The 15,072-nt window shown below is 41.5% G+C and overlaps 1 protein-coding gene across 3 annotated transcripts in view; it reads left to right on the top strand.

Annotated features, from left to right (window-relative positions):
- LOC307188415 (TLC domain-containing protein 4-like) overlaps positions 1 to 15,072 on the top strand; it is a 105,598-nt gene that overhangs the window by 30,184 nt on the left and 60,342 nt on the right. The window contains exon 1 of one of the 3 annotated variants that reach the window (XM_079925467.1): positions 10,475 to 10,992. The exons of 1 other annotated variant lie outside the window; for it this stretch is intronic. The gene's annotated coding sequence lies outside the window, so the exon portion shown is untranslated. Of the gene's footprint in view, positions 1 to 10,474; positions 10,993 to 11,043; positions 11,457 to 15,072 lie in introns of those variants that run through there. One more of the 3 variants, XM_079925468.1, reaches the window with a different exon arrangement.

Genomic DNA, 15,072 nt, shown 5'->3' on the forward strand with positions numbered 1-15,072 from the left:
TTGCTTTTTTCATATTGAGCTGCATGAGCTGTTTACATACTTTGGAGATTAATCCTCTTTCTGTTGATTCATTTGCAAATATTTTCTACCATTCTGAGGGTTGTCTTTTCATCTTGTTTGTACTTTCCTTTGCTTTGCAAAAGCTTTTAAGTTTCATTAGGTCCCATTTGTTCATTTTTGTTTTTATTTCCATTACTCAGGGGGTAGATCAAAAAAGATCTTGCTGTGATTTATGTCAAAGAGTGTTCTTCCCATGTTTTCCTATAAGAGTTTTATAGTGTCTGGTCTTACATTTAGGTCTCAAATCCATTTTGAGTTTATTTTTGTGTATGGTGTTAGGAAGTGTTCTAATTTCATTCTTTTACATGGAGCTGACCAGTTTTCCAAGCACCACTTATTGAAGAGACTGTATTTTCTCCACTGTATATCCTTGCGTCCTTTGTCATAGATTAGTTGACCATAAGTGTGTGGGTTTATCTCTGGGCTTTCTATCCTTTTCCATTGATCTATGTTTCTGTTTTGTGCCAGTACCATATTGTCTTGTTTCCTGTAGCTTTGTAGTATAGTCTGAAGTCAGGAGTCTGATTCCTCCAGCTCTATTTTTTTCCCTTAAAACTGCTTTGGATATTCGGGTTCTTTTGTGTCTCCATACAAATTTTAAGATTTTTTGTTCTAGTTCTGTAGAAAATGCCATTGGTAATTTGATAGGGATTGAATTGAATCTGTAGATCGCTTTGGGTAGTAGAGTCATTTTCACAATGTTGATTCTTCCAATCCAAGAATATGGTATAACTGTAAATCTGTTTGTATCATCTTCAATTTCTTTCATCAGTGTCTTATAATTTTCTGCATACAGGTCTTTTGTCTCCCTAGGTAGGTTTATTCCTAGGTATTTTATTCTTTTTGTTGCAGTGGTAAATGGGAGTGTTTCCTTAATTTCTCTTTCAGACTTTTCATCATTTGTGTATAAGAATGAAAGAGATTTCTGTGCATTAATTTTGTATTCTGCAACTTTACCAAATTCATTGATTCACTCTAGTAGTTTTCTGGTGGCATCTTCAGGATTCTCTATGTATAGTATCATGTCATCTGTAAACAGTGACAGTTTTACTTCTTCTTTTCCAATTTGGATTCCTTTTATTTCCTTTTTTTCTGATTGCCATGGCTAGGACTTCCAAAACTATGTTGAATAATAGTGGTGAGAGTGGACATCCTTGTCTTGTTCCTGATCTTAGAGGAAATGCTTTCAGTTTTTCACCATTGAGAATGATGTTTGCTGTGGGTTTGTTGTATATGGCCTTCATTATGTTGAGGTAGGTTTCCTCTATGCCCACTTTCTGGAGAATTTTTATCATAAATGGGTGTTGAATTTTGTCAAAAGCTTTTTCTGCATCTATTGAGATGATCATATGGTTTTTCTTCTTCAATTTGTTAACACGGTGTGTCACATTGATTGATTTGAGTATATTGAAGAATCCTTGCATCCCAGGGGTAAATCCCACTTGTTCATGGTGTATGAACCTTTTAATGTGTTGTTGGATTCAGTTTGCTAGTATTATGTTGAGGACTTTTGCATTTATATTCATCTGTGATATTGGTCTGTAACTTTCTTTTTTTGTAGTATCTTTGTCTGGTTTTGGTATCAGGGTGATGGTGGTCTCATAGCATGAGTTTGGGAGTGTTCCTTCCTCTGCAATTTTTTGGAGGAGTTTGAGAAGGATGGGTGATAGCTCTTCTCTAAATGTTTGATAGAATTCACCTGTGAAGCCATCTGGTCCTGGACTTTTGTTTGTTGGAAGATTTTTAATCAATCACAGTTTCAATTTCATTACTTGTGATTGGTCTGTTCATATTTTCTATTTCTTCCTGGTTCAGTCTTGGAAGGTTATACCTTTCTAAGAATTTGTCCATTTCTTCCAGGTTGTCCATTTTATTGGTATAGAGTTGCTTGTCGTAGTCTCTTAGGATGCTTTGTATTTCTGCAGTGTCATAACTTCTTTTTCATTTCTAATTTTATTGATTTGAGTCCTCTCCCTCTTTTTCTTGATGAGTCTGGCTAATGGTTTATCAATTTTGTTTATCTTCTCAAAGAACCAGCTTTTAGTTTTATTGATCTTTGCTATTGTCTTCTTGGTTTCTATTTCATTTAGTTATGCTCTGATCTTTATGATTTCTTTCCTTCTACTAACTTTGGGTTTTGTTTGTTCTTCTTTCTCTAGTTCCTTTAGGTGTAAGGTTAGGTTGTTTATTTGAGATGTTTGTTGTTTCTTGAGGTAGGCTTGTATTGCTATAAACTTCCCTCTTAGAACTGCTTTTGCTGCATCCCATAGGTTTTCGATCATCGAGTTTCCATTGTCATTTGTCTCTAGGTATTTTTTGATTTTCTCTTTGATTTCTTCAGTGATCTCTTGGTTGTTTAGTAACGTATTGTTTAGCCTCCATGTGTTTGTGTTTTTTACGTTTTTTTCCCTGTATTTGATTTCTAATCTCATAGCACTGTGGTCAGAAAAGAGGCTTGATATGATTTCAATTTTCTTAAATTTACTGAGGCTTGATTTGTGACCCAAGATGTGATCTATCCTGGAGAATGTTTTGTGTGCACTTGAGAAGAAAGTGTAATCTGCTGTTTTTGGATGGAATGTTCTATAAATATCAATAAATCTATCTGGTCTATTTTGTCATTTAAAGCTTCTGTTTCCTTATTAATTTTATGCTTGGATGATCTGTCCATTGGTGTAAGTGAGGTGTTTTAAAGTCCTCCACTATTATTGTGTCACTGTCAATTTCCTATTTTATAGCTGTTAGCAGTTGCCTTATGTATTGAGGTGCTCCTATGTTGAGTGCATATATATTTATAATTGTTATACCTTCTTCTTGGATTGATCCCTTGATATTATGTAGTGTCCTTACTTATGTCTTGTAACATTCTTTATTTTAAAGCCTATTTTATCTGATATGAGTATTGCTACTCCAGCTTTCTTTTGATTTCCATTTGCATGGAATATCTTTTTCCATCCCCTCACTTTCAGTCTGTATGTGTCCCTAGGTCTAAAGTGGATCTTTTTTAAACAGCATATATATGGGTCTTGTTTTTGTATCCATTCAGTGAGCCTGTGTCTTTTGGTTGGAGCATTTAATCCATTCCTGTTTAAGGTAATTATCGATATGTATGTTCTTATTACCATTTTCTTAATTGTTTTTGGTTTGTTTTTGTAGGTCCTTTTCTTCTCTTGTGTTTCCCACTTAGAGAAGTTCCCTTCTAGCATTTGTTGTAGAGCTGTTTTGGTGGTGCTGAATTCTCTTAGCTTTTGCCTGTCTGTAAAGCTTTTGATTTCTCCATCGAATCTGAATGAGATCCTTGTCCTCACGGTGAGACACAGCCACCCTCCGCTTCTGCAGTAGACCCTCCAACACTAGCAGGTAGGTCTGGTTCAGTCTTCTATGGGGTCACTGCTCCTTCGCCTGGGTCCGGATGTGCACATCACTTTATGTGTGCCCTCCAAGAGTGGAGTTTCTGTTTCCCCCTGTCCTGTTGAAGTCCTGCATCAAATCCTGCTAGCTTTCAAAGTCTAATTATCTAAGAATTCCTCCTCCCATTGCCAGACCCCCAGGTTGGGAAGCCTGATGTGGGGCTCAGAACCTTCACTCCAGTGGGTGGACTTCTGTTGTATAAGTGTTCTCCAGTTTGTGAGTCACCCACCCAGCAGTTATGGGATTTGATTTTATTGTGATTGCGCCCCTCCTACCATCTCATTTTGGCTTCTCCTTTGTCTTTGGATGTGGGTATCTTTTTTGGTGAGTTCCAGTGTCCTCCTGTCGATGATTGTTCAGCAGTTAGTTGTGATTCCAGTGCTCTTGCAAGAGGGAGTGAGAGCACGTCCTTCTACTCCACCATCTTGAACCAATCCCCCATAACTCTCATTCTTGATGCTTCTAACTTCTCATACAGAGTGCCTAAAACAGGAACTTCAGTTAGTGATGAACAGGATTTAAATCTTGGGTTGATTACAGTAATACTATCACATGAATGATAGTCATGATGACATTAGGAGATCAATTTGTTTGGGACATATAAGGGAGATAATATGTTTGTATATTAAAACAATACTGTCATGGAAATTGCTAAGAAATTTTTTCTTTTTAGTTACTTTTAAGATAGTTCATATGATCAGTGCATATGAACACATGACTAGTGAAGTAGTTGAATTATATCACTACAAAAATTTGATTCTTTTGGAACTGAATATATTTGGCAGAGGATGGGGCTAGGGTAGGAGATGTTTATACTAAGGAATATTTCTAAATTTTAAAATTGTATTTAACTCTAGTTATGAATAATTTAACTATCAACTTTATTTTTTTTAATTTGTTAATAGGATGAAGATAGGGAACATACTTGTTCTGATTTTTATCATAATGATATATGGGTTCTTCATATTTCAAAACAGCAAGCATATATTTTTATATGTTGATAAACAGTAACACTCTAATGTTATCCAGTTAAGCTCTATCTGCCCTGTTAACAAAATGTGCTATAGAACTTAAAGAAAGACATAGCTTCATAAATTTCCCATTTTTTCTCAAAATGATAGTGGGTAGATTCCAATCTAAAGAGAATGTAGTGGGAAGTGAATGCTCCAAAGTCAGAGAATAGTGAGAAAGTAAAATAACAATCTGTGTATGAGATGTGGTTGATTAGTTTTAATTTGCTTATCTTTATGAATGAGGGCCATTTATAATGTGTAAGGGTCACTTTTATATTTCTTTTTCTGTCACTTTTCTGTTAAGGTCTTCTTTTCTTTTTTCTTTTTGAGTGGCAGAATTTTTTCTTCTTGATTTCTAGAAGCTTCTTATACATTAAGGAGGTTAGCCCTTTATCTGCGATTTGAGTACCAGATTTTTTTTCCCTAGTTCGTAATTTGTGTTTCAACTTTGCTTATGTTATTGTTATTAGTTTTTGCCTTATAGTAGTTTTTGATTTTTAATTAGTTACATTTATTAATATTTTATGGCTTCTAGATTTTGAGTCACAGTTAGAAAGGCCTTCCCATTCCAAGGTAAGAAAAGAATTCACCTATATTTTCTTAGAGTACATTTGTGTGTGTTCACAGTATATATTTAAATATTTGACCCATTTGGAATTTATCCTAGTATACAATATGAGATATAGATTTAAATTAATTTTTTCCAGATGTTATCCATTTATTAAAACGTCTATTTTATACCAGTGGTTTGAGATGCCCCTAATTTGGGTCTATTTCTGGACTTTTTATTCAATTCCATTAGTCTCTCTATTCCTATGGCTTATCCAAAAGTATTTCATTATTGAGGTTCTGTAGTATTTTTTAATACATAGGAAGCTATTCTTCCTTTTCAAAAGAGTTTTTCTGTGATTCTTGCTTGTTTATTTTTCCATATGAACTTTAGAATCAGCTTGTCCTATTCCAGAAAATAGTATTTTCATTGACATTGCAATAAATTTAAAAATTAAAATTTAGGGAGAATTGACATACATTGACTTTTCCTATTTAACAACATGGTCTATCTTTTCATTGTTCCAAGTCTACTTTGGGTCCTGTAGGAGTGTTTTAAAGGTTTTCTCATATAAGTTTTTCATATTTATATTGTTATTCGTATTGTTAAATTTATTCCTAGGCACTTTATATTTTTTGCTGCAGTTGTAAGTGGAAGCTTTTCTTTCTTTTATTTTGTAAGGGGGTATTGTGTGTGTGTGTGTGTGTGTGTGTGTGTGTGTGTGTGTGTATACAAATATATATGTGTATTTATATATGTATATATACACACATGTACACAGTTATATGTATACATATATATCTATATATATCAGATTTCCACAAATTAATTTTATATCCTGCTCCCATACTTAATTTTCTATTGTTTATATATTTTTCAGTTGATTTTCTTGGGTTTTCCAAGTATGTAATAATCTACAAATATTAACAACTTTATAATCTTTTTTTCCCAATGGTTATTGTCTTTACTTTTTCTCTTTCACTAGTACCCTTGACTGATACTTCCAGTACCACTGTATTAGCAGTGGGAGAGTGGCCATCCCCCTTGTCTTCCTCTTTTTTTGTTTTTCTTCCTCTTGATCTGAGCAGGAATCCTCCAGTGTTTCCCCGTTAACCTTGAAACTGGCTTTGAATCTTAGAATTAATTTCTAGTCAGACATTACTACTTTACTGTATTGGGAAAACTGAAAATTTGGTCCAACAGTAAGGTCTATAAATGTCCAACAGTAAGAGATTGGTTAAATACATTATGGTGCACCCATTGAATGGAATAGTCTGAGCAATTACACAATAATATGTACTGTTTTAATTCATTTTGTTATTTAAAAAATCCTAAAGTATATGCAAGTATGCATGGAAAAGTATCTGGAAGGATATTCAACAAACTGATCTAAAAGTTATAAGCATATACGTAAACTAGCAATTGTTAACATCTATTTAATTTGTAAAAAATTTTTTTAATTTATGAAAATATTTTGGCACAATTAAAAAAATAATTTAGAAATTTAAGAAAAATTATGTTCTTCCCCTTCCTCTGTTTTGGGTCCCTTTCTGTTACTTAATTTTTTAAAATCACTTATTCTTTGCAGAGTAGCACTAAAATGATAGTGTACAAAGGGGTTTACAAGATATAAGCCACAAGAAAGAAGAGGACTGGAGAAAAGTACACAGCAGATGGGAGATCTCAGTAAATTTTGGAAGCCAGAAGTTGGATGGAGTAGAGATGCATTTATACCTCGGTATCTTTGGGGGATTGCTTCCAGGACCTCCTTTGGATATCACAATCCATGGATATTCAAGTTCCTTACATAAAATGGTGAAGTACAGTCTGCCCTCCTTATGACCGGGTTCCACATCCACAGGAATGGAAGGCCGACTGTAATTGACTTGGCAAATTGGGAGAGGGGCTAACCTAAGTGCTTGGAGGAGACAGCATTTGGAGGTGCACTGTATGGTGGAAGGCAGGTTGAGGAATAAACCTGAAGAAGGGGGATTGACCAAAGTTGTTTACAAAGCTCTTGGACCACTGGTTCTCTTCCCCACCTCATACAGCCAGCCTGCACTCAGGCACTCCACCCTGACTGTACCACTACCAACACAATCTTTCTGTGAGGTATGAAATTTCTTTTCTGGAGAAAGGAGTTTATTTTTTGATGGAGAGTTCCCATAACAAAAGAGCTAATCAGAAAATGGGAAAGAAAAATATGTCTGAAATAGAAACTTTAGAAGGTTGGAAGATAAAGTTAAGTAATTCTCCTCGTCCAGAATTTCTCAGCCTTGGCATGACTGACATTTGGGGCTGGAAATTCTTTGTCGTGGGAGGCTGTCTTGTGCATTGTTACACGCTTAGCAGCCTCCCTGGCCTTTACTCACTAGATGCCAGTGCATGCCCCTTTTTCCTGTGGTGACCACCAAAAATATCACTAGACATTGCCAAATGGCTGGGGTGGGGAGAATCAACTCTCCCTCCCCGCCATTTTTTTTTATTATTATTTATTTATTGGCTGCGTTGGGTCTTTGCTGCTGCGGGCAGGCTTTCTCTAGTTTCAATGAGTGGGGGCTACTCTTCGTTGCAGCGCACGGGCTTCTCATTGTGGTGGCTTCTCTTGCTGTGGAGCACAGGCTCTAGGCACACAGGCTTCAGTAGTTGTGGCATGCGGGCTCTAGAGCACAGACTCAGTAGTTGCGGTGCACGGGCTTAGTTGCTCCGCAGCATGTAGGATCTTCCGGGACCAGGGCTCGAACCCGTGTGCCCTGCATTGGCAGGCGGATTCTTAACCACTGCGCCACCAGGGAAGTTCCCCTCCCCCCCCAATTTAGAATCTCTGTCTTAGACAGTAGAAAAGAAAGATGCAGAGATGATCAATCAGATAAAAGGACAATAAATCTAGAGAATAATATTGAAGTCCCAACATCCTAGTAACAAGAGCTCACAAAGAGAGAACAAGAAAATGGGAGGGAGGAAATTAGCAAAGAAATAATAAAAGAAAATAATTGCAGATAAGATCAAAAGAACCCCTGAGTATCCAGCACAATCAATGAAAAAAGAACCATTCTAAGGTACATCACTGTGAACTTTTAGACTACTAGAGATAATGGGACGATTCTAGAAGGAAAAATAGGTCAGATACAGAGGAATGGGAACTAGAAAGGTATTAGACATTGCAGTGGCAACACTGAAAGTAAAAGACATGGAACAATGCTTTTAAAATGCTAAGGGAAAATGATCTTCAGTTTATCCAAATTATCAATCAAGGATGAGAATAGAATAAAGACATTTTCAGACAGTCAAGCCCTCTAAAAATTTATCTTCTATGCACCCCTTCTGAGTAAGCTGCTGGGGTCTGTGCTTTAGCAAAGTAAAAGAATAAATGAAAAATCACGTGTTTGGGCATTAGAAGATATTATTTTTTTAATAAATTTATTTATTTTATTATTTATTTATTTAGGCTGTGTTGGGTCTTTTGTTGCTGTGCACGGGGCTTCCCTAGTTGCGGTGAGCAGGGCCTACTCTTCGTTGCAGTGCACGGGCTTCTCATTGCGATGGCTTCCCTTGTTGCGGAGCACAGGCTCCAGGCATATGGGCTTCAGTAGCTGTGGCACACAGGCTCTAGAGCACAGGCTCAGCAGTTGTGGCGCACGGGCTTAGCTGCTCCGCAGCACGTGGGATCTTCCCAGACCAGGGCTTGAACCCTTGTCCCCTGCATTGGCAGGCGGACTCCCAACCACTGCGCCACCAGGGAAGCCCTAGAAGATATTATTGATGGGCATTTGATAGTTACATTGAAGCATCTGGATAAATTCAGGTTAGGTACATTTTTTTAAAAGTGAAAAAATAAAGCAACTTTTAACTCCAGAAAGAACAGGAGATTTTCAAGAAAAGCCTTATTATGGTAACTTACTTGATTCGGCAACACCCTATATTTGTATTGTCAAGATGGTACAACCCTAACTGCTGACTTGAACGAGAGTTGGGATGTGGCTATGTCAGAAGGAAGGGTGAGGGCAAAGTGGGTGGTGGTGTGTATAAAAGAGCTAAATACTCAAATACCATGACAAGAAGTCAATAAGTAATGTCTAAACCTGAAAATCAAGAAACATTGGTATAAGTTTATCATTTAGGAAATGAAGAACACCTAGCAGGGTTGTGGGGAACTGGGGTGAAGCTAGGTGGGGGAGAAGTTGGTCAGGGGACTGATGGGACTCCTGGATATTTTTTGTTAAAAGCGTTTAAGAACCACTTGAATTTTCACTTAACTGTATTACTTTCATTAAAAATAAAAATACAGACAAAAGTAAGACATATATATTATGGGAAGAAAATAAGAGAACCAGGGATCGAACCAGTGTCCCCTGCATTGGCAGGTGGATTCCTAACCACCTTGCCACCAGGGAAGCCCCTGGAAGAGGTAGTCTTGATGCAGATTCCTGAGATAACGTGTGTAATCTGTACTTGCAGGGCTGATCCCACTGATGTGCACCTACAACCATCCTGTCCGTGGATAGTTCTGAAATACCTGTGTGAGTGCATAGACAGGTATGGGGCAAACCAAAGTTGTCAAGGACTATGCACACTGTGAAGCGACTGTGATGGGACAGGTTGTTGTCAAAGGGTATTTGTACCCTGGTATGTTCTGAGAATCTTGGGGAGAAAAAGGGGAACATGCACTTGGGGGCCTGCAAGATCTTCCTCCCTGCTTGACTACAGGGCAGTTTTCTGTCACTGTAGCTTGGAATAGGTTTTGTCTTTTCTAAGTCAGTCTGAAGTCCATTTGCCAAGACACTTCAGAGATGTGTGTGAATTATTATCCCCATTATAGAGATGAAGAAATTGAACCTCAGTGAGGTTCTTTCTAAAAAAAGTATTTGTGATTTTTTTTTTTTTTGCAAATTATAACAGCCTAAATATATTTCTTCATTATTTTGTTTTATTCAGAACAATTCTATCTTTTTGATCCAGGACACCCGGAAGTTTTTGAGGCCGTATTTAACAGGTCAGAAGAGCTACTATTTAACGGCAAACTTTATGCACTGGGCAACTTGAAATTCTCAGCCAGCACCCAAAAATTTCCAAATCCTACTTCCCCACCCTGACAGCAGAGGGGCTCCGCGTGTAGGTGGTGTTTTTCAGGGATTCCGGAGGAGGCTACTCCAAAAGAACTTGCCTCTTCCACACACGCCCCCTACCCAGTTTGGAACGCATCTGCAGCCCCAAACCAAAAACTGCGAGGGACTTTGTGTAAGAGAGACGTAGCAGGAAAAATCAGCAATTGCCCTTTCACCTCCTTTCTGATAATCAAACCATGCGCTTCATTAACCAGAATTTGGGCATCTAAGGAAAAATGTAAATTCATAATCTGAAAAGAATTTTGGTTACGTGGCTAGCCCAGGTACTGACCGCAGCGGAAGCGGACTGAGACCATTGTCCCACTTGCTAGTCTTGTTACTTGCTTTGGAAAGCCGAGGAACCTTACGCTCTGTCCCTGGCGAGGTGTGCTCTTCCAGGATCCCACCGCAGCCCGCCTCGGGTGTTCCCGGTTTTGAGCCCTTTCCGGGACCCAAGTTCCAGCACCCGAAGATCTGCCCTACTGCCGGCCTCGGGGCCCCGGGCCCCGCCCACTTTGGCCTGGGGTCGGAGCCTCCTGGAGCCGGAGCGGGAGCCTGAGCCCGAGCGCCGCGGCCCCTTTAAGGAGCCGCTCTGCGGTAACCCGAGCCCGCAGTCCAGGCGGGCGCGGCGGCCGCGGCGGTAGCAGTATCCTCCGCGGCTGTTCCTCCCTGCGGCTCGGAGCCCGCGGCTCCCCTGGCTCCCCTGGCTCCCAAAGAGCATCTCGCGGGGCGGCTCTGGCCGGCGCCAGCCCTCGGGCCGGGCCGGATGACCAGGCGACTGTAACCACTCGCCGCCCTCTCCCGGCCCGGCGCACCACTGCCCGCGCGCGAGTCGCCCCGGGACCCGGCACAGGTGACGCCGTTTGGAGAGGGCTCGGGAGGAGGGCGGGCTCGCTTTGCCCCGTGGCTCTTCTGCGCCGCGGAGCGCAGCCCGCTGGCAGGGGCGCCGCGGCTTCCCGCCCCCGGCCTAGCGCGGCCGAGGGCTCCGGCGCCTGGAGGCTGGGTGGGCGTCCCCGGCGCGGGAGGCGGCCCGGGGCTCCGCGGAGGGCTCCAGCAGGTGTGTGCTGCCGGCTCAGCATCCTCCTAGCCCGGCGGGCTCCGGCGCAGCTCTGGGCGCAGATGGTGTCCCCGAGGCCCGCGGCCCCAGCGCTGCCCAGACGCCCAGCGTTCCACTCGCGTTTCCCGGGCTGTGTGATTCGGACTGATGGGGCTGCCTGGGGGTGCCTCCCGGGTCTCAGCTCAAAGGGATGGGTGCTTTGGGCATCCAGAGAAAGCTTTCTTGTTAGAGGCCGGTACAGGATCAGGTGCATCAAGTGGGTAAGTCTCCCCCTCTTACACCTCCCCACTACTAAATAAAACAAGAAGCTTTTATTTACGCTTGCAGTTCTCAAGTGGGTCCCATTTTTAGCTACCGAGTGCTGAAGAGTCTAGTGGGAGAGGGACTGGGCGCAGAGTCAGAGGGAGAAATTGGTTTCTGCTTCCATCTCTACCACTGTATACCCGAGCAAGTTTATTGAACTAAGTACCTCGGTTTACCCAGCCATAAAATGGGATCCATAATGCTAGCATTTTCCTGTCGCCCTCCGTGAAAGCGCTTTGAGTTGTCTAAGTTCATTAAAGGTTCACTGTTGCTGGCCAGTATTTTCTTAGTTGTACACATCTGAGTGTGAATGTGGTGCACATTTTTATATGAAATTATAAAATTATTCTTAAAGAGTGATATTTGATAATGTTTAAATGAATCTGATTCCAATTTGGGGACAAGTTGGAAGAGTCTGTGTGGATGTTAGGAGTTGATGTGTAGTAGGAAAAAAAACTGTCACTTTAGTAAAATCTTTAGCCATTCATAAACGGAGTTGAGAAAAATGGATCTTAGATTGTGTATTTTAAGTGAGATACTGCTGTGTGAGCACAGGGTATAGTTTGGAATGCAGTTTCATCTTTGTGTAGCCAGTTAAGGTAATATGGTAGAATTAATGCCAGTCCCCTTTTAAGTGTGCTATATGTGAAGTAGAGAATTTTTCCCTTGTTTATCTTGTCCTTAAATTGTATGGGTGAAACTAAGTTAGAAAAGTGGACTCCTGCAACACTAGAAAATTTGAAAGATTGGCTTGAGGAACCATGGATTTTAGTTTATTTGCCATCCTCCTTCCTCTGCCATTAGGTGATCCTGAGGATAATATATTTTCAGGATGCCTTTTTTTCCCTACCCCTGCAGCTCCCTTTTGTCACATTACCTCCCTCCAGAGTTTGAATCCTTACTGTGTGATCTTGCGTGAGTTTTACCTATCTAGGGTGGATGCCTCACACCCAGCTGCTCAGTTAGTCATGCTTTTTTACACTATTAGCTTTCTGTTCCTGTTCCTTTCACTCTAATCCTTCTTTACCTTGTGGGAAAGAAGAATGGCTTTTTGCGACTCAAGCTGTATACTTCGAGGTGCCTAGGAATGGCAGTGGTCAAGGGGCTGAAACTTTATAGTAAATTCCAAAGAAGGAAGCCTTCTACATAGACCCTAGGGTATGGATGCAAGAGTTGGCCTACCTTTTCCTTCATTTTTCTGAAATCTCCATCGGAGAGAGATTCATTTGATTAGCAAGGTAAAGAGAGGCCTCTGGAGCAGGGAGCCATCAGAAATTTAACTCAGTGCTAGATTGGTTAGGAACTTTCCCAGCTAGGAGTGGGGAAGGAGGAAGAAGCGACTTGGGTGGGGCTGGAGGGCCTGTCCTCCCAATAACCAGGTGACCAGAGAGGTGCTAAAGGAGCCCTGGATTCCTGACTGGGAAATGGGGAAAGGGCCGGGTCGCAGAGAGGGAGTGGTGGGGCTGTGAGGAGAATTCTAGAATGTGCCCTAGATGTGACTTGCCCTTTTTCCCTTTCCCTTTGAGAGTGTTTCTCGCCCTTCAGAGCCTAGCACAGCTGTCCTGCAGTTCTCAGACCTGTTCACTCTCTCCCTTGGTGCTCTAACCGATGCCCCACGTTTATGTTCCTCCCTCAAAGCTGGCCTTCCGTGTAAGAGAGGAAACTGAGCAGTTTGCTTCATAAGAGACCTTCAGACCTCATTGTCTCCCCGCTCCCTTCTTGTCGAACTAATGTCCCACATCCTGCAGATTAAGGACTCATTTAGCTTTGTTATCTCTTGGAAGATTAAAAAGTGGGATACTCAGTTTGACTGAGAAAAGTAAACTGAACGGTCTACAGGAAGATACAGAAAACGAGTTTTTCTGTAGAGGAAGATAATGCATGAATTGTCTGGGTGAGAATTGTGGGCGATTGGACGCGGGAGGGCAGGACTGGGGGTGGAGCTGTGCTGGACAGCTTTCGCCCTTGTCCTTGAGAGAGGAAAGGATGCCCCCATGCTCCTACAATCACCTCGTTGTGCCTTCTCTCCTTCCATTTGCCTTGTGAGAGGAAGAAGAGAGAGCAACATGGCGGTGGAGTAGCCATCTGTTCTCAAGGATGGCAGACAGGCTTTAGGGATGAGCTCCTTTCCCTGGCGTTGGTATCAGGCACTGGATGTATTACATCAGGGAACGCATTACATCAGGAAAGTGAAGTTAATTTTGTAAGAAAATCTAAGGTGTTTCAAGAGTGACTTTGGTGATGTTTTTTTCTCGTTGGAGATGAAAGGTAGCAAAGAAATGGAGTCCTGCTGCTCTGAGTTTGTTATTCATAGTGAGACAGTTGGAGGTGCTGTGAGCAGATCCTGAAAAGAGGGCTAAGGATAGCAAAGGGGTGTGTGTGTGTGTGTGTGTGTGTGTGTTTGCTCAGAACATTGGTCTGTTCAAGGAGAGAGCAGTCCTGTGGCTACATGAGAAGGGGCTTGTGAGTCACTCTAAAAGGCCAAGGTTTGTGCAAACAGCCGATGAAGAAGACAGCTGGCAGTCTGTCCAGAGCTTGAGCCGGCACGGGGAAAGGAGTCTCTGAGCAGCAGGCCCAGTAGCAAGGGGGAGGTCTGACTAGATGGAGAAAGACTTGTTTCAGGCATTTCTGGATGACAGCACAGTACAATTTTCACATTGACTCAGGGCACAAGTAAGTGTATGTGTATCTGAAACAGGTTTCATGAAACAATATGTACCCTTACTGTGCATTGTTTCTATTTTCATTTCTATTTCTACTCTATTTCTGTTTCTGTTCCGTGTTCTGCGAAACTCATCAACTATTAATGGGTCACAGTCCACTCTTTGGAAACCATTTGTCTGCTGGATGGTAAAACAGGTTGCAGTGGAGCAGCCTGGGTCTTGGGTTGGAGACGCTGGAGGAAGTGGGGGGCACTTAGAGTGGTTGGGAGATCCCTGGACCCCTGTCGGTGGGGACAGGGGGAAGTGTGGGAGCTCATCTGGTGTCTGGAGGGTGAAGGACTCACGTTAGTGAAAGGCAGCTGGATGGGCAGGTGCAAAAATAGAACTTCCTACCAGTTCTGTCCACTTCAAAGCAAAACAGTTGGTTTTGAGGGAAAAGGAGGCGTGGAAGGAGTAAGCTTGGATTTGAAAGTAGTATCTTTAGAGCAGTAGATTTTTCTCTGTAGGTTAAATAAGAAGACAAATGGATCCAGAACTAATTGGCTGGTAGATTTAGGCCACTTTGATCAGCTGGGTAGGGAGCAAAGGGCGTCACAGTGCAGAGTGGGTGGGTAGGCAGCACACGTCTCCTCTTCCAGCTTTGAGAAGTTCTTGCAGAAGAAGCGGATGGATGTGTTGTTTCAAAACCCCATTTGCTGATCAAACTCCTTAGGAAGTTGGCTGCTTGCCTCACAGTGAATTGGAAAAGTATTCTCATTACATTTTATAAAAGGGTTTATCAAGACTTCTTTAGACATCTATTTCAAGATCTACAGTCAAACTGGAATCATCATTCATAGTCTTTGGGATTGCCAAAAAAGCTTCTTGGAGAAATAGGTGAGACAGCATCCAGCATCCTTGAGCTAATTCC

Source organism: Stenella coeruleoalba (assembly GCF_951394435.1).
Source record: "Stenella coeruleoalba genome assembly, chromosome: 1".
NCBI classification, from domain to species: Eukaryota; Metazoa; Chordata; class Mammalia; order Artiodactyla; family Delphinidae; genus Stenella; species Stenella coeruleoalba.